The following is a 20,522-nucleotide window of genomic DNA, read 5'->3' on the forward strand; positions in this document are numbered from 1 at the left end:
TCAGTAGTGGCGCCCTCCCTGTGGAATGCCCTCCCGCCAGATGTCAAAGAGAACAACTACCAGACTTTAGATACCTATTAGGTCCATAAATTACCATATAGCATATATTCAACACAAAAAAACAGCAACAATTTGTTGTTGACAAAGGACAGCTGGACATATAAAGGGCCCTATTACCTTCAGTAGCTTAGGGCTTCATCAAACCTAAATCCGGCCCTGCTTTCAACTATAAAGTATACTACAGTGGTACCTCGGGTTAAGTACTTAAATTCGTTCCGGAGGTCAGTTCTTAACCTGAAACTGTTCTTAACCTGAAGCACCACTTTAGTTAATGGGGCCTCCAGCTGCCACTGCACCGCTGGAGAATGATTTCTGTTCTCATCCTGAAGCAAAATTCTTAACCCGAGGTACATTTCTGGGTTAGCAGAGTCTGTAACCTGAAGCGTCTGTAACCCGAGGTACCACTGTACAGAGCTAGGAAGACACAATAGCTTTTTAGAGAGTTGAAGGCAGAAGAGTATTTTCTTCCCAGCGTAAACATGCCTCTCTTTTGTTGCATTGTGACATCTGGTCAACAGGTTTTTCATGCTGGACTGAATGAAAGGTCAATGAATGTGCACATTCCTCTTTCAAACTGCCTTCAACTCTGCAAAATCCATTGCAAGTCTCCAGTCTAGGAGTCAACAAGGGCCAATTATCACTTGACGTGTAATACATGCCTGAATACCAAATGCATAAAATATGAAGAATGCATGCGTGTGTTCTAAAAGAGAGAGAGAGAATACGTGTAAAAATAAAGATAACATACATACCTTCTATAGACATCAGATATTTCATAACTTGGATATGTCTACTGACTAATGGAAAGTTAAACGAAAGCCAGCCCTGAATTTCTACAAAGTTAGGAATTGAAGGCCTGTCCATTGTCCAAAGAGGGAGTTTTATAGTTGAACAATTCAGAAGGCCTTGGGTGGGTTTCCTTTGGGTGCTTCTGCAGTATTGAAGCACCTCCTTCTTCTCCTATCACAGCTTCATCCGCCACATAGATGGTTCCTGGACTGGTAGATAGGGCTGCTGTGACACATCAACCTCCCTCTTACTGAGCCCTGCTCCATTCATGTTGTGCTTCTTTATAATTTTTTATTAATTTTTTCTGTTTTACATTTTAGAATATTCATTTAAACAACCTTGAAATATCCACGACTTCCCTACTTCTCTTTCAATTCTTCATTTTGCATACCATAAATCCCTGCGTATTTTACATAAACTATAGCATTCAGTAGTCCATTATTACGTCCATCAAAACTTATTTACACTGTTGAATTTATCTTAAGGCTGCCAACATTTTCGAGTGTACACAATTTGCCCCCATATATTCCATAAACATATTCTCTAAACGTACGTGCTTCTTGTTCTCTTATTCTGTATGTTAAATCTGCAAGCTGTGCATATTCCATCAGTTTACATTGCCATTCTTCTTTGGTTGGGACCTCGCTCGTTTTCCATTTTGGGGCTAACAAAACACGGGCTGCAGCAATAGCATACAGAAATAACCTTTTTTGACACCTGGGAATTCCCATCTGAATTATCCCCAACAAAAAGGACTATGGTTTTTTGGGGGGAAGTACTTTTAAACATTTTTTTTCAATTCATTATAAATTGTTCCCAATACTCTTTTGCCCTTTTACAGGTCCACAACGTATGATAGAACGTACCCTCAACCTTATTGCATCTCCAGCACTTATCTGATTCAGTCTTGTACATCTACTCGCAGTTAAATACCATCTGTAAATCATTTTTATGTAATTCTCCTTCAAGGAATAACATGCTGTAAACTTCAGATCGTTCTTCCAAAGTTTTTCCCAGAGATTCAAATCTATATTATGTCCTATATTTATTGACCATTGTCTCACAGAAGCTTTGACAAGCTCGTGTTTTGTTTCCCCATTTATATTGTACTTCTGGATCAGATCACCAGTTCCTTCACTTTTTGTTCAAACATGAAACCAGGCGGATGTAAGAATGTAAAAGGAACGGGCAGCAAGAGTATTGTTAGCCCAGAAATGGAAGCAAGAAGAAATTCTGACGAAAGAAGAATGGCAGACGAAATTAATGGACTATGCAGAATTGGACAAAATGACAGGAAGGATTTGAAACCTGTGGGACCAGAGATTTACAGAAGATTGGAAGAAGTATACGAATTATTTGAAGAGCAACTGTAATCAACAAATTACGCTAGTAGGAATACAAGAAGTTTTGTAAGGAGAAATATACGAAGTGTTACAAAGTAGAAAAAGATAGAGATACTGTTTATGAGTTTGAAATGTAAGAGGGAAAATAAGAAATGCATACTAAGAGATTAGATTGAAAAATTTTCAGACAGGACTGATGGAAGTCAAAAAATTGAATAAGATGTAAAAGTATGTTTAATTACTGTTGAAAATGATATGTTAAAACACACACACACACACATATATATGTGTGTGTGTGTGTGTGTGTGTGTATAGTTCAACCTGCTGCTCTCACAGTGGCCAAACAGTGGAGGAATGATCATTTTAAAAATAAAATTGGAGGACCAAGTGTCTGCTTTCACGCCATTTGAAAGTATTCTGAAGTGCCAACCTTAGAACACTTGCAACACAGCATATTTTTTCATGGAAAAATATTACAGTGGAAATTGTGAAAAACCGCCACACATGCAAAAATAACCACTGACTTAGTCAGCAATGGCATTTTTTGACAGTGTGCTGACATCCATCCAAGGTGGAAGGCTGGGGGGACATCTGTTCACACAAAACGATCTAAGATTCCGCTATTTATGAATTATATGCCTTCTCAAAAGTATCTAAGTATATGGTGAGTGGATTTTAAAGAAACAGTTGGAAGGAGTCAGTCCTTTTCTGAACTTTGTGTGTAACACTGGAGCCAATCACAGGGAAAGGAGGCGGCATCACTGAGAAGACTCTTGTCAGTGGCTGACACAAGGCTCCCCTTTCATGAAGATTGGCTCCTGGGGAAGTCTGTTGTTAGGGGGAAACAACACACAGGGATGGAGAGCAAGTCAGGATGATGTTCAGCACAGAGGAGAGGAAGAACAGTGTGTAGTTATGAAGAAGAGAATTTGGGGAGAGACCAATGAAGGTGGGAGAAGTGGAGGAGAGAGGGATTTGGAGCAGGCAGAGATGAGGGACAGTGAACAAGAAAGTAGGAAAGGAGAGAACATGGATTGAAGGTTGGGCTCATTCAGTAGAAAACAGAAGAATGTCACATGCTGGTGAAGTATGAGGAGCAATAGGGAGGATTAAGGACTGAAACTAGACAACTGGTTATCTTTTATAGATAGGTTGAGAGCCTGGCACACACGGTTACTTTGAGTTCCAAGTCATGAGCAGCTGCCTGCCATCTACTGTAGTACTCCTTTTTCTTCCAGGAATGTAGAAGGAATGCCAGGGCCAGGAACATACAAATCATTTGTGTATGGTCAGAATAGTCAGGGAGCCAGGCAATGGAAGCAAAGACAAGGGTGAACACCCTGAAAAACATAGAGGCATCAGACCAAGAGTCTGAACAACGAGAGGGAAGTGAGCAGTTGGGTTTTGCCTGGTAGCCTTATGCTTAGCTTAAGTTCGGGATAATGTGCCGTTTCATGCCTTGATGGACTTTATAGAAACCAGTTTTGGGAACTGGGCTTTCTGCAGGCTAACTTTGCCTGGCATCCCGCAAGAATGAATTGAACACACTGGTGGGACCAGCACAGTGCAGCGGGAGTGCTTAGCTTTGCCCTCTTAGTCTTAATGTTCCTTTATGAAGGTATATCTGTTACTAGACTAAGATACTTAGGCTGCTTTTAGGCTTACTTTGCAATGTGTTGTTTAATAATAATGTCCTGCATATTATGTGTTCTGCAGACTAGCTGTAAGAGTTGTTTTCCTTCATTCTTGTGCATGAATAAAATGTGTGGCCTCCAAACCATAGCTGCCCTTTAGCAGTGCAGGAGACGAAGCTGGTGCCGAAAGTATAGTTGACAAAAAAAAAGCATTGGAGGAAGAGGCACTGAGAGAATCTGTTCCTTATGGTTAATGCATCTTTGAATGTTTTCTCTTCTGAAGATCCAATACAGAACTTCTATACAGTGGTACTTTGGTTTACAACCATAATCCATTCCGGAGGTCCGTTTGCAAACCAAAACCAGTTCCAACCCAAGATGCGCTTTCACCAATGGCGCCTCCCAAAATTTTTTTCCGTGATCCAAAAAAAATGGGTTGTCATCCAAAAAAAAGGTTGAAAACCGGGACACGCACTTCCAGGTTTGACGTGTTTGTAATCCAGAACGTATGCAAACCAAGAGGTATGCAAACCAAGGTACCACTGTACTTTTGTAAAAAACAGCCCCTTCAAAGATTACACGACTTGCAGTACAAGCCTATGCAGCTCTACTCAAAGGAATACAATTGAAAGGAGTTTGGAACAGGGGTTAACTAGCAGAATTTACCCTGCTGTATATTATGCTGCTTTCTGATATTTTGGCTTGCTCAGTCCCAGCTCCTGCCAACCTAGCAGTTCGAAAGCATGCCAAAAAAAGTCTAAGTGGATAAATAGTTACTTTCCAGCGGGAAAGTAAACAGCCTTTCCATGCACTGCTCTGGTTTCAGTTTTCCATTGCGCCAGAAGCGGCTTAGTCATACTGGCCACATGACCCAGAAAAAACTTTCTGTGGACAAACGCCAGCTTCCTTGGCCTGTAAAGCGAGATGAGCGCCACAACCTCAGAGTCGTTTGTGACTGGACTTAACTGTCAGGGGTCCTTTACCTTTACCTTTTTTACAACAACTACCAGACTTTTAGAAGACATCTGAGGGCAGCCCTGTTTAGGGAAGCTTTTAATGTTTGATGTATCACAGTATTTTAATATTCTTTTGGAAGCCGCCCAGAGTGGCTGGGGAAACCCAGCCAGATGGGCGGGATATAAATAAATTATTATTATTATTATTATTATTATTATTATCATTTTATGCTGCTTTCTGATAATTTGGCTTGCTCAACCTGATTACGTTGCAGCTGAGGTGGGGGAAGAGTGTTTGGGGTTTCCCCCCTCTCAGTTACTTATTCCTTGAGGACGTAAAATTCTACAGTTGTTAAAGCTTAAACAACTCTTTTCAGTCGCCAAATACACCCCAACACACACATATAAAACTTGTGTGCATTTATAAACCTGAAATCCAATAACACTATTTTATTTTCAAAAGTTGCCTTTGCTGAAGCCAACTGAGTTTCCTCCCTTGACTCGTGTGACATCAGAATCGAATGCCACCCTTTCCTTCTCAGTTAATATATTCTGCCTCAGTGCATAGTTCCTTTTCTTAAACAATATGTTTAGCTGGTGTATAAAACTATACGGCATGAAATTCTGTGGCATGACTGCTGTGCAATCACCTTTTTGAGGGGGGAATGTATATGTTCCTTTCAATGCAAGTAAAAACTGCCAGCTCAGATCTTTCCGGTGATCTCCTTAAAAACTTGAGAGAAACTTTGTAAAATGAGACCTCAATGTGGAAACTTGAAGTGTGACCATTCATGCAGAAAAGCCATTAGCTGCGATTTCACCTCTTTCCACCCAGATCTCTGCAGCTTATCGTTCACAATGGGCCAAAAACACAGGAATGTAAGCAGGGTGGGGGGAGGGGGGTCCTGTTGTTTTTACGAAATGATTGAGTTGGAATGATTGGAATTTTAGAGTCACAGGGTTATTGGACAGTAAAAAATTATTTGGAGGGCTGTACCCTTCCAAAGTTGAATAGACTCAGTATTTACGAAGTAAAAAAGATAAAGAACCCCTGGACAGTTAAATCCAGTCAAAGGCGACTATGGGCTTGTGGTGCTCATCTTGCTTTCAGGCCGAGGGAGCCAGCGTTTGTCCACAGACAGCTTTCTGGGTCATGTGGCCAGCATGACTAAACCGCTTCTGGCACAACGGGACACTATGATGGAAACCAGTGCACACAGAAACGCTGTTTACCTTCCTGCTATAGTGGCACCTATTTATCTACTTGCACTGGTGTGCTTTCGAACTGCTAGGTTGGCAGGAGATGGGACAGAGCAATGGAAGCTAATCATGTCATGGGGATTCGAACTGCCAACCTTCTGGTCAGCAAGCCCAAGAGGCTCTGTGGTTTAGACCACAGCACCACTCACATCCCTATTTACGAAGCTAATCTCTGCAAGAAGGCCAAATGCATCCTACTTCTAAAACATGCTTTGACCTCTTCAAGACTCCGCTGTAGGAAATTTCTGCCTTGAGCAATATTTCTTCTATTTTTCAATCAGCGATTCTCCGGCTGTGTCATAGTGAGACTTTCTAAGCACAGAAAGGCTCCCAAGGAGTGCTTACTCCCATATGGTTGTGTCCCTGGAGATGGATAATTTTATGAGATCCTCTTCAGGATTCCCTCACCTGCTGAGGCTGGGTGGATCATGACTAGGGGACAGGCCTTCTCCGTGATGGCAACCCAATTTCAGACACATTCCCTGTTCTGTACACCTGGCACTCATGGCAATGTCTTCTTTATGTCTGGTGAAAACATTTATTTTCACCCAAACACTTGATGATGACAATGATGAATAGTTAATTTTATCTATGAATCCCTCAAATCTCAAAGTGGTTTCAATAAAAACAGAACAGAACATTAAAAAAAACTTCCCTAAACAGGGCTGCCTTCAGATGTCTTCTAAAGGCTGCATAGTTACTTATCTCCTTGGCTCAGAGGTCACATAATTCCAAACCTTCCAACATTTCTCTGATGAAAATAGGGACATCCTAAGGGAAAGCAGAACATTCTGGGATCAAATCAGAAACTGGGACGGCTTCTGTAAATCTGGGACAGTCGCTGGGAAATAGGGACACTTGGAGGGTCTGGTAGGCTAATATACCTGAAGGAGCGTCTCCACCCCCATCATTCAGCCTGGACACTGAGGTCCAGCTCTGAGCATCTTCTTGTGGCTTCCTCACTGTGAGAAGTGAGGTTACAAGGAACCAAGCAGAGGGCCTTCTTGGTAGTGGCACCCGCCCTCTGGAATGCCCTCCCATCAGATGCCAAGGAGATAAACAACTATCTGACTTTTAGAAGACATCTGAAGGCAGCCCTGTTTAGGGAAGTTTTTAATGTTTGATGTTTTATTGTGCTTTTAATATTCTGCTGGGAGTCACCCAGAGTGGCTGGGGAAGCCCAGCCAGATGCGCGGGGTATTATCTATCTATATCTATCTATCTATCTATCTATCTATCTATCTATCTATCTATCTGTCTGTCTGTCTGTCTGTCTGTCTGTCTATCTATCTATCTATCTATCTATCTATCTATCTATTCATTTATTTCTATTATTATTATTATCTGAAAGAAAGTGACTGCCCAAAGTGAGTGTAGATTAAAGTGTAGAGTGCCTAAAAGTGTAGATTAAATTTCTTGCAAATTGGGGTGCTATCAGTTGTGATTTTAAGTTTTGCTGATTTCTCTGGTACGTACGCATAAACAACTAAGACCAGCTTTAATTGTTGGTATCTGATAAATCACCAGCCTTTAGTATTTGATAAATAACCATTATTGTGACCACTTTCTTAGCTGCATGTCTCTGTAAGCACCTGTGCATAAGAGCTTTCGTGTTAATAAATCCTGATTGTCACAGCAGTCCGTGAATAGACGCCCACTTCATTTGTGCTAATCCTGGGAAGTGATCAGGCCCTCCAGCCACAGCCAGGCATGTCCACACAAGGGCGATTGATTCAATTACATCAGGCAATTTAACACTTCACACAAATTACTTTACTATTACCAAGTAAAGACCAGAGGGATAATGTAAACAACATATGTTCACGGATTATGATCATTCTGGCTGTAAAAACAATGCTATACCCCATTAAATGTTATTTTAAATCTTAGCTAAATGAACTTTAAAGAAACGGGAATGAATGATCAAATAGACTGTTCCTTTGAGCAACAAAACCTTTCCCTTTGCAGGCCATGTTGGAATTAAAGGTAAAGGTAAAGGTACCCCTGCCCGAACGGGCCAGTCTTGACAGACTCTGGGGTTTGTGCGCCCATCTCACATCTATAGGCCGGGGGCCAGCGCTGTCCGGAGACACTTCCGGGTGCGCCGGCGAGCCAGCGCAGCACACGGAACGCCGTTTACCTTCCCGCTGGTAAGCGGTACCTATTTATCTACTTGCACCGGGGGTGCTTTCGAACTGCTAGGTTGGCAGGCGCTGGGACCGAACGACGGGAGCGCACCCCGCCGCGGGGATTCGAACCGCCGACCTTTCGATCGGCAAGCCCTAGGCGCTGAGGCTTTTACCCACAGCGCCACCCGCGCCCCTTATGTTGGAATTAGGTTGTGAATTTATCTAATTATACACATTTCTGCAAAACTATGTTCTCTAATAAAGTGCATTTTAAAATGTTGTTTTATCTGTGTTCATTGCTCAGTCAGTGAGAGCCAGTGTGGTGTAGTGGTTAAGAGTGGTAGACTCGTAATCTGGGGAACCGGGTTCGCGTCTCCGCTCCTCCACCTGCAGCTGCTGGGTGACCTTGGGCCAGTCACACTTCTTTGAAGTCTCTCAGCCCCACTCACCTCACAGAGTGTTTGTTGTGGGGGAGGAAGGGAAAGGAGATTGTTAGCCGCTTTGAGACTCCTGAAGGGGAGTGAAAGGCGGGATATCAAATCCAAACTCTTCTTCTTCTCTTCTTCAGTCGGAGAAACTGCATTGCAAAATTATGAGAACTGCAAAATCCAAAGGACGACAGTGTTTTGGTTCACATCTTGTTACTGGAAGTGCAAAATGGGTAGGTTTGCCTTTAAATATGAACTGAAACAATTTCCTCCCATTGCTACCTTAGTTGTCAACAGTTACAGGGAGAAGGTCAGGGGGTCCAAAACTCAGAATGAGTTTAGGCTTGCAAGAGATGTATGTATGTACCGTATTTTTCGCTCTATATGACGCACTTTTTTCCTCCTAAAAAGTAAGGGGAAGTGTGTGTGCGTCTTATGAAGCGAATGCAGGCTGCGCAGCTATCGCTGAAGCCAGAACAACAAGAGGGATGGCTGCACAGCCTCTTCAACAACATTTGATTCAGAATTATTTTTTTCTTGTTTTCCTCCTCTAAAAACTAGGTGCATCTTATGGTCGGGTGCATCTTATAGAGAGAAAAATACGGTATGTATGAATGAATGAATGAATGAATGAATGAATGAATGAAGGTTTCTTTGGCTGTGCTTAAAGGAAGAGGGAGAACAAGCAAATAGTAGGTCCTCTGCACAGAGAATATTTTAATTGGGGAGAAATGCAACTGGGGGGACAGGGAAAACTGGTCAAGACCAACTTTGAATTCAGCTACATTGGAAAAGAAAAAGTGCTTTATATGCATTGTACAGTATATGCATTATAACACTGTGGCACCGAATGGCTCTGTGGAGTTCCATTTTTGCCAATCCAATTTCTCATACAAAGTTTGCAGCGTGTTTTCCTGAGACGCTTCTTTGAAGTGTCTAGATCCAGCCTTTGCCTAGGTCTTCACCCAAAAGGAAAGCAGTGCCCAACCTGATGATAATAGAATAAATGAATGCAAGAAGGGAGCTGAGGTGGTAAGGGAACATCTTGCTACATTAAATAAATTCACATCTCCAGGACCTGATGAGCTGCACCCAGAGGTTGTAAAGGAGCTTGCAAATGTAATCTCAGAGCCACTGCGTATAATCTTTGAGAATTATTGGAGAACAGGTGAGGTCCCTGTGGAGTGGAGGCACAATTCTATGATTCTATCATCTTGGGTTTATGGACCGCAATAAAGCTCTGTGTGTGTGTGTGTGTGTGTGTGAGAGAGAGAGAGAGAGAGAGAGAGAGAGAGAGAGAGAGATTCTATGACAAATACATCATTTGAATGTAATTCAAACTTTTTCTTGGCAAACACAAGATCTCTTGGGGGGCGGAAGGAGTTTCTCCAAATAGGCACATTTTTCAAATAAACATATATTTTGATACAAAGATTTCTCCCTCAGTGGACTAAAAGTCAGATGTTTATGATAACATAACATTGCTTTGGTCTTCCTTTAAGTTTTAGCCACAAATTGTTCAGTAAACACAGGCATCAAGCAGCCATTTCCTCGGGTAGTTAATCCAGCTTTGACCATACTGTGGGTCTTTTGGATTCCAGCTATGCAGGCCATGTTGAATTGCAACCTCTTGCGTTAGCAGTCATAAATGAATCAGTTCCTGCTGCAAGATTTCTCCTACATTTCAATGAGTAAGAAGCTGAGGTGGCTGCATTGAAAATTTCCTGGCACGTGTTGATTTACTAGAATACCTTAATGTAATTGTTTTCAGATATATATGTGGTATTTAACACATCCACATTTACATAAAGGTTTTTGTTTAATCTGTGGAAAGTCTTTAGCACCCTCTAATGGTAAAAACCTGTTATCCAGAACCATACACAAAACCAAATAATCAAGAGAACTTCACTGTGTTCCGTTACATTTGTGGCCGAATACACAAACTAATTGACCTTCAATGTGTGTACAGAATTAGCAGACGGGGTGCAATTTATAAAATGCTGAAATGTGAGATTCAGTTGTTCAAAAGCTAGTACCATTGAAACAAAGGAGGATTGTGGATAGTTTCAAATAAATCATCAATAGATCTGGAAATCAGCCCTGAACTATCCACAAACCTCCGGCTCTTCAGATCCTGAAGCTGAGACTCCAATACTTTGGCCACCTCATGAGAAGAGAAGACTCCCTGGAAAAGACCCTGATGTTGGGAAAGATGGAGGGCACAAGGAGAAGGGGACGATGGAGGATGAGATGGTTGGACAGTGTTCTCGAAGCTACCAGCATGAGTTTGACCAAACTGTGGGAGGCAGTGGAAGACAGAAGTGCCTGGCGTGCTCTGGTCCATGGCGTCACGAAGAGTCAGACATGACTAAACGACTAAACAACAACAACAAGATCTGGGGCTATGGGCTGTAAGAGAGAGATGGCCATGAATCTCCTCCTCTTTCTGAACAAAGTCCCGGAAAGTATGCTCTCCCTCTCTTTTTCAGAGTTTTTTGAACATGGTCTGAACTCTCTGTCCTCTCCATTGTTTTTTGTAGAAGTCCATCTTGTGTGTTTACAGCTGAGATGCAGTAAATAAAGTTGTGCAAACTGCAAAATGAACACACGCAAAGAAACACTTCATATATCAAAAGGCTACCTGTCACGGGTGACGGTCCGGTCACCAACTGTCATCAAACAAACTAAGCACACGAACTGCCGAAGACAATGCCAGCTTGAAAATCATTTAAAATACACAGCTGTTGCCCTTTGCTGTGCTGGCCAGGGTGTTGCACGGCATTATTACAAGACAGACAAAGACATTTCTAGCCTAGCATATCTCTTTGTGATATTATGAACGGGGCACATGCCCATTTACAAGATGCACACAGCGAATGTTTTGTGCTAAGTTTACTGAAGCCGTGGCAAACAGAATGCTCGGCTGTCTCAATTGCTCGACTACAGAGAATTTGCCAGCCATCTAAATTACTTCTGATAGACTGAACACATTTAGGAAGATAATCGAAAAGAGCAGCCAGGTAACAGCTATCACCCCGTAACAAGAGATCAAGGCCGTTTATGATCAGCCCAGCATCTATTAAACTTCTTTATTTCCTTTTCCTTTTCCTCAGTAGCCATTCAAACTTGAGTTGCAAGAAAGCATAGCAAGACGTGCTAGCCATCTGTCTCGAGAGAGAATGGTATAATACAGACTTACCTTCCAGAACATTTTAAACATTACTAAGCATGTGAAATTCTTTCAATGCTCAGGAAAACTACTGTATTTTTTGTGTATAACACGCACGCCCCCCCCCCATGTATAAGATGCCCCCTATTTTGGAGGACTCAAAATTAAGAAAATGGGGGGAAATTGCCCAGAGTTGCTGAGCTTTTTTGGGGAGTGGCCCAGAGTTGTTGAGCTTTTGCCGATCACCCGCCCAATTGCCGCAGCTTCAGCCAATCAACACCAGCCCTTGCCGCAGCCACCAATAACACGCCTAATAGCCGCTGACAATCTCCAGCTCGCAGCAACAACCAATCCCACATCCCCCCCCTATGCACTATCCGTGTATAAGACGAGCCCCAATTTTTAACATGATTTTTTAATTTTAAAAACCCTCGTCTTGTACACTGAAAAGTACGGTATATAGAAGTGTATATTTTGTAAAAATAGGAACCAGGTATCTGATTTTAAAGGCCAAGCAACACACCCAACTTAGGACCAAACTAGACATGACAGGCCAGCCAAACATATTTTTGTCCACCGCCCCCATTCACTCTTCACAGGAAAGGAACCACGCAGAGCAATGGAATGAAACCTCTCTTATCCCCTGCCTTGCCTTGTTGCACTCTGTGGTTTTAAGCAATTTTCTCCCAGCATGCATGGTGAGAGAAGCAGTATCTCAGCACAAGCTGTGCTCCCAACTCATGTATGTCTGTTTGAGCATCAGGTCATTTCGGGCATATAAACAAAGCACAGGCTTTGAGGGCAGAGTCTGCCCTCAACAATGTCAAAAAGAGCAACAACCCCACAACAACAATAACCCTACTTGTTAGAATTCTTGCCCCGTGTTGCAGTCATGGGATTGGTTTTCACATGACGGTGTATGTTTTCATTCCACATTGTGGGAAGTGACGGAGACAGGATGTTTTTATTACTGTGTTTCCGTGATGTAGGAATGTTGTCCTTTGCTCTCTCTCTTTGCTGTCTGATGCTGAAGAGGAAGGAGCTGAGTTACGATGCTCCGAGTGTGTATATGCAAATAAACGTAGTTTAGCCAAAATGCTGCGCTACTGAGTCTGTCACTCGAACTGCCAACACTCTGAAGAAGAAGAAGTGAAGAAGAGTTTGGATTTGATATCCTGCTTTATCACTACCCTAAGGGGTCTCAAAGTGGCTAACAATCTCCTTTCCCTTCCTCCCCCACAACAAACGCTCTGTGTGGCGAGTGAGTCTGAGAGACTTCAGAGAAGTGTGACTAGCCCAAGGTCACCCAGCAGCTGCATGTGGATGAGCAGGGAAGCGAACCTGGTTCACCAGATTACGAGTCCACTACTTTGAACCACTACACCACACTGGCTACTAGTCCTACTAGTCCTAAAGTGTGTTGATGCCTCTTGGTATCAGTCGCTGTGATGTTTGGGCTGGAGAAAGACTTTGAGTCTCCCGAACAACCAACCAGGAGGGAGAGAACATGCCAGCCAGGCATGTGTCTCTGCTGGGTGCCTACTTGTGTGTAGGATGCTCCTGACAACTACACCCTCACCGTACCACAGCTGAATATCTGTAAGGGGGATGGGGAGAGAGCAACTGAACTTAAAGGCCAATCACTGCTGTGACAGGGTCGGAAAACTCTGCGATTTACAATGGCTGATCCTGAAGTCTTCCCAGGGGCTGAGGTGTCCCTATGATGTACAGACTACTCACAGAGGATATAGATGAGCATTATGAGAGGCAGGAGTAACCTGATGTGGTAATGGGCATATCTAACACGAAGGAGATTTAATTCCAAGGAAAGAACTCAGTTTTGAGGAAGCGTTCAACCCTCTGTATATAATCCTGGATTCATGGATTAACCACATTGACTCAGGAGTGGAGAATGAAAACGGTACGTCCTGCTACAAGTAATTTCATTTATGCCTAGCCACTCAGTTGCACATTTTTTAGTTGATACAAATTTCTCCCACTGAAGATCATCTAGGGTATGCCAAATTAGGTGCAATATAGCGCATGAGAAAGCCCGCTAGAATTCCAGCAATTAAAAGTAAATGTAACTTCACATTGATTATAATCCTTCCCCGAGATCACCCAAATTGCATACAGTTTCTTTCTAAATTAGTCTTAATTAGCATCCAATCCAAATTTAATAAGGGGAGTTATTTCATGTATATAATTGTTCATAGGCAAAACATTGTGCAATAATCATCATTAGGATGGAACACATTTGTGTTGCTCAGGATTATTTAGCAGTCTCTAGTGTGGAACTGATTGTCAGAAAGTCAGAAATTGCATGTCACTTGAAGAAAAATGGGGGGGGGTGCCTGCAGATTTCTTGAAGGAGAGTTTGACCTCCAAATAACACAACTTTCACAGGCCCAGCCTCTACCCAGTCACCCTCCTGTCCCTGTTGCCCAACCTTTCCCTATTCACTTTCCTCTTTTCAACAGGACAGGTGATATTGACACTCAAGGCAGTGCCCCCAGGCTGGCTTTGAAACTGCACTTTCAGGGACAGCATGTGAGAATTCAGCTTCTGCACCACCCCATCACATCACAGTCAAAGACATAATTTCACAAAATAATAACCAGTCAGATCATTGAGTAAGCCTTCTGTGTGTCTGGCGTTCAGCCTGACCAGTCTTTGTTGCAAAGCCAGATCCTTCTTAGGGTGCTTCTGGATGGGGCTGGGGGGGGACTTAATTTGTGAATGGGTTATTATACTGAAAGCAGGTCACTGTAAACAGGTTTGTTCATTTGTGTGCTTACTGGGTTTCCCTCAGAAAGGGTTGATCTAGCTTAAATTGGAGCATTTTGATGCCAATAACATCCTGTAGCTGCCACAAAAAGCTCAGGTGTGTGAGGAGCACTGTTCCATCATGAACACCTGTTTGGAAGCATCCCTGCTCTTTTGTTCTTTGATCTAAGTAACCGAGGAGATAGGACGTACTGTACTAGAGTTTCATGCCAAGCTTCACCTTGCTTCTTGGGTCCTCTGCTGTTCAGTTGGATCTGAGGAGCACATCTTTCAGAAGATTGTAATTACGATTCTAAGAAGATTGGATAAGACCCATTGCACTGCAAATAGAACAACTGGAATACCAGGAAAAATTCTGTTCCATTTCCATCTTTGACAGATGCCATGTAACCTTAGCTCAAGCATTACATGGTGCCATTTTTGAAGCAGCATATCGCCATCTTCCACAATGTTCTTGAGAACTTCATTTCAGTTTCCCAGCAGCCTAGCCTAGCCCATCATGCTGCTTTTTGAAATACTATGTAAAATAGGATATTACAAGAGGAGTGCCATTGTTTCAGCCCTTCAGTATTTATGAGTTGCTTCCTTGTAGATGAACAGTTTCCTTTGCTTTGTCATCCTGCAAACATATTTTATGGAATGTTTTTACTACTGCTTTGAAGTTGGCAAATCTCCCAGAGAGATACACAACTGGGCGTTATCTGGAAATAAACATGAAATAAAGCAAGCACCCACCTCTGTTCAGCTTTATAGCCCACAAAACACCTTGCGTTTGACAAGCAGAAATGTGAAGGCCACTAAAGTAATAACAATGGATCTTCTCTAGCAAAGTTTAGAATTCTGCTATGCTAATGTTAAGCCAACATTTATATCTTGGCTTAACAATATGAATGAGCTTCATGGTCCTACACATAGCAGCTTTGATCCTCCCTTTATGCAAGCTAGGATGCATGTTGCGAAGTCTTGGTTAGCTATAGTTATTTATTTCGTGTGTTTATTATGATTATATATTTGTCCGGCCCTTAAGGATATAGAAATCCATCTAAGGCTGCTGGCAAATAAATTCAAAGCACTTTAATAAAAATCACAAGAGAAAAATGCTAAAACATTACACATCACACACATGAAACATTGTACTAAGCTTTCACCTGGGTGAGAATCATCTCATAGTCTTTGACAGCATTGACTCTGCAGCCTTCAAGCAAGCAGACTTGCCTTATTATCGCTCCCTAGCATCCCCCTGCCAGAGGATTGCCTCCTTCCATTCACCAGTTTGCCTCCTCCAAGTAGAAGAAACCTGGGCAGTGCTGAATGTCACATCCAATGCCAGGTGTGTCCTGCTGGAAATAAAAAAGGGCTTTCCCCTTGGCCTGCCTTTATAACCACTCAGTTGCCAAGGGCTTTTGTGACATCACAAGAAAGCCATAGCCAATGGCAACACCTGGCAATCTTCATTGCTTTGAACCCCACAGTGGTGGGTGGACCTATCAGTGATTGTGTGCTTGTTTATTCAGGACATGGGTGGTGCTGTGGTCTAAACCACCGAGCCTCTTGGGCTTCCCAGTCAGAAGATTGGCAGTTCAAATCCTCGTGATGGAGTGAGCTCTTGTTGCTCTGTCCCAGCTCCTACCAACCTAGCAGTTCAAAAGCACACCAGGGCAACTAGATAAATAGGTACCACTGCGGTGGGAAGGTAAACGGCGTTTCCGTGCACTCTGGTTTCCGTCACAGTGTTCCATTGCGTCAAAAGCAGTTTAGTCATGCTGGGCACATGAAACAGAAAGTTGTCTGTGGACAAACGCCGGCTCCCTCGGCATGAAAGCGAGATGAGCGCTGCAACCCCATAGTCACCTTTGACTGGACTTAACCGTCCAGGGGACCTTTACCTTTTACCTACTTCCCAGTAGTCATTGGACATCCTCATCTACTTTGACGTCTATCAGCTTCCAGCCTATTTCCTGACTGTCTTTGGGTCTTTGAGGATTGCAAGAGAATGCATAAAGGTTCTTCAGTTCACTGACTGCAAGGGTTACAGCCATGAGGTGTAGCCCTTCTCATGCCCAGTAACAATGTGAGCCATGACAAAGGTCTTGCAGGGAATAAGCAGTGGGCAGCCAGTTGCCATCAAAGACAGCTTCTGCACAACTCCATCAAAGGTGGATCTAAGGGAGCACAACCAGTTTGGTCACACCAGGCATAGCAGGCACCCAAACTCTGACATCCAGCAGAAGGCGAGAGGCGGGTGGGTGCCAGATTTTTGCATCACACAGAGCACCACTGAAATCTGAGATATCAAGATCTGGTACTGAATCCATGTCTCCTTCTCAACATAAGCCAAAGTATCTTCATAGATCTAACACAGAACCATGCAGTATGTGTTGGGAATCAAGCCTTTATCAGGAGAAGCTGGCCACTCTCCAGGCACCCGGCTTGATCTCCGGTTGACCTCCCTGTCTGCATTCCCCGGCAGGATACAGGCTAGGTCGCGATAGGCGATCCTTCTTGGCGTGAGAAGAACACCCCCCCTCTTTCCTGCCCCCCCCCCAGGCAGGGGAAAGAGATAGACAGAAACGTATTTACATGCCTTTATTTCTGTCTTTGCAGCATTACAAAAATCATGACTGCTCTCTTCAAGCTTCAACAGCCGAGAGACAAACTCCTCCTGTATAGAATCATAGAATCATAGAGTTGGAAGAGACCACAAGGGCCAATTGTCCAACCCCCAGCCAAGCAGGAAACAACTTCCTGTACAGCTCATATTACACTCTGAGCTAATTCCAGTGCTTCGCACTGTGAATAAACTGTCCCTCTGTTTCCTATGGAATGGTCCCAACATTCCCATTATGTTTTGCTTTCAAGCTAGCAGCTCGCAGCCGCATTGCTTCTATATCGTAACAGTATGCTCTCTCACTACAAAGCTCCTAAACCATGGGTAGGCAAACAACGGCCTGGGGGCCAGATCCGGCCCAATCACTTTCTAAATCCGGCCCACAAATGGTCCGGGAATCAGCGTGTTTTTACATGAGTAGAATGTGTGCTTTTATTTAAAATGCATCTCTGGGTTATCTGTGGGGCATAGGAATTCGTTCTTTTTTTTTTTTTCAAAATACAGTCCAGCCCCCCACAAGGTCTGAGGGACAGTGGACCGGCCTACTGCTAAAAAAGTTTGCTGATGCCTGCCATAAACTATAGATTAATGGCTTTTGCACAAGCCAGGATATTAAGCCAACTTTAAACTTTGGCTTCGTATCCCAACTTCTTTAGTAGCCTTTCAACCATAGTTTTCCAGTTTGGACATAATGAGAAACTATAGTCAACTGAATATTTCCTGGCGTGTTCATTTTCTCCCGCAAGGAGAGGGATGAAGTGGCTGCATGCAGAGCCAAGAAGCTCCTTCCTATTTTGGCTTATTAAACTGAGATTATCATCATCCCAATGTAGCCAGTGTGCTGAAACCACACATTGCTGCAATGTGTGTTTGAATTAATTGCATCATTGAATGCAATGAATCTATTTGGATAGACAAAAAGAAAGTATTGTTCCTAGGATATTATGGTATCGCTGCTTGATGCACATTAGAATAATTTCCATCTCTAACAGCAGCAAACCAGATGCAAGACCATTGTTTGCACTGACTTTCCCAATTTTCTCTCCCAACAGCACCTCCCATCCTATATCTCCCCCTTGAGGGTCCTTTTCTGACCTTGTGCTCATGCTCCTTCACCATCTCCCTGCACTGGATACAACACAGTCAATAAATTACTGAGCTATTGCATTATAATAGGGAAGAAACAGCACGACTTCATTTGGAGTTTGATTCCGCCTGCATTGAAGATGTGAAACATTCTGAAAGCGTGGCAGAGAAAATTACTTGAACTCAATTGGAGATGCCACCCGCTGGTACCATGATAAAGGATGGCAGGCTGAGAGGAAACAGAAAGCCAGCAGCTTCGCTCCTCAAAGCACGCTGCACCTGGAAGGGTGGGGATGGTGACAACTACATTCCCAACACTGGCTTGGTGCCAGATTGAGGCACGCTTAGAGAATATTGAAATCAATGCATGACTCTAGCTGGACTCAGGCAATTGCACAAAGACATGAAGGTTTAAGCCAGAGGTGGGGACAGAGGTGCACATGAAAGCCACAGTCCCAACAGCCCTGGGTGTATTAATAATAATAATTATTATTATTATTATTATTATTATTATTATTATTATTATTATTACAATGGTACCTCGGGTTACAGATGCTTCAGGTTACAGACGCTAACCCAGAAATAGTACCTCGGGTTAAGAACTTTGCTTCAGGATGAGAACAGAAATCACGCAGTTGCAGCGCGGTAGCAGCAGGAGGCCCATTAGCTAAAATGGTACCTCAGGTTAAGAACAGTTTCAGGTTAAGAATGGACCTCCAGAACGAATTAAGTTCTTAACCCGAGGTACCACTATATTATTATTATTATTATTATTATTATTATTATTATTATTATTATTCCCACCATTTTTCCTGACAGGAACTCACCATCTCCTTCCCTCCTTGAAGACGCATGCCACCTATACCAGTAAAGTTCAGTTTTGATCCTAGGTGCAGGCAATCTGCCTCCACCTTCTTGGGCATGGGGACAAACCCTCACCGTCTTGCCACCCCAAAATGGCAACCCCACCGGTGGCTGACCGCCCCCACAGTAGCCTGGTATAGTGAGCACTCACACTTTATATGTGCCCAGGAAAGTATAAAGACAAGGAAAAGTTTCTTACAGTCCTTTTTTATTTCAAACTTTACAGAGAGAGGCTGTATAGAACCCAGCCTCTTGGAAAATGGTGTTGTCCCAAGTGAATCTCCACCCACCCACCCACACACACACACACACACACACACACCGTCTCTCCCACTACCTCATTTGTCACTTCCATGGGTGCTGCTACATGCCCTCTGTCTTTGAGCTCTTTGCTCTCCTACTTTTAAGGCTTGATGGGTTCTGGGAGAGGAGGGGGTCTGGAATGCTTTCTAATAACAATGTGTCAGCCAGGTGTTGTTCTGGCTCTCCCATGATTTCCCAACTTTCCCCCTCATCTGCCTTTGAGCTGTGACCTCCCTCAAACCCCTGTTGTAAATCTATACTGTCTTCCTCCATCCCCCCTCTGCCCAGTCCCTGACAAATACCTAGAAATCACAGATCTGGGTGGTTTTATGCTTGTCCTGTGACTTTCCCCACGAAAATCCACTCTTTGGTGCTGAATTGAAGCAAACACCAATCCACAGAACACCCAATTGATGTCTGCTAAAGAGCAGGCTTTCCAGGGGGTGGGGAAGTGGTGGGACAAGTGGAAGTCTGGATGAGCCCCTTGTCATGGCTGAGGAAGGGTCTCTCACCACCTCATTTAAGAATGTGGTGATGCTCGGCCTAGAAGGTCTAAGGCCTTCATCCTGACATTCTAAAAGAGGTTAGCTTATTCACAAAGTCTCTGGCACATTCATTTTGGAGCAAACTGTGACAGGCACGTCCATAACTCATTCCTGTTCCTGCGGAGAGCTCGAGAGGAAAGCAATGATAAAAACAAAGCTGAAATTGAAAGCAAAGGGGTAAATATTGCACTCATCATTGTGTCAAATGTTGCGCTTTGGTCAAATTCAAGCGTTTTGCTCTGCCAGGATATCATATTGGATGTGCTCCCATTACAGAAGAAAATGAAACTACTGACAGTCTGTTTGCTTTCATAGCTTCGGTATTTGTTGTTGTGAAATGATTGCTCTGTGTATCATCCTGAGAAGTTTCGACCCAGCAACTGTTCTCCACAGCATGATCTCAGGGGGAACTAATAGATAGATACACAAAAGTTTCCTAAAACTAATCTTTATTTCCAAAAGGTGGCCTTTCTTGTGGGTAGCCAGAGAATGGTGGAATGGAGAAAACATTTGGGTTTTGGCACAAAGGACTGAAAAGATCTCCATCCAAAGATAGGGGAA

At 43.2% G+C, this 20,522-nt stretch overlaps 1 long non-coding RNA gene across 2 annotated transcripts; it reads right to left on the reverse strand.

The window, feature by feature from the left end:
• Positions 1–9,304: 9,304 nt before the first annotated feature.
• LOC309542776 lies at positions 9,305–15,860 on the reverse strand. Of its 2 annotated transcripts, XR_014224422.1 has the most exons (4): positions 15,704–15,860; positions 14,753–15,174; positions 12,631–12,903; positions 9,305–9,837 (listed from the first exon to the last, which is right to left on the reverse strand). It is a non-coding gene; the product is annotated as an uncharacterized lncRNA (long non-coding RNA). The 2 variants fall into 2 exon arrangements; XR_014224421.1 differs by lacking the exon at positions 12,631–12,903.
• Positions 15,861–20,522: the final 4,662 nt, after the last annotated feature.

This window comes from Podarcis vaucheri, assembly GCF_965113315.1.
Source record: "Podarcis vaucheri genome assembly, chromosome: 11".
Taxonomy (NCBI): Eukaryota; Metazoa; Chordata; class Lepidosauria; order Squamata; family Lacertidae; genus Podarcis; species Podarcis vaucheri.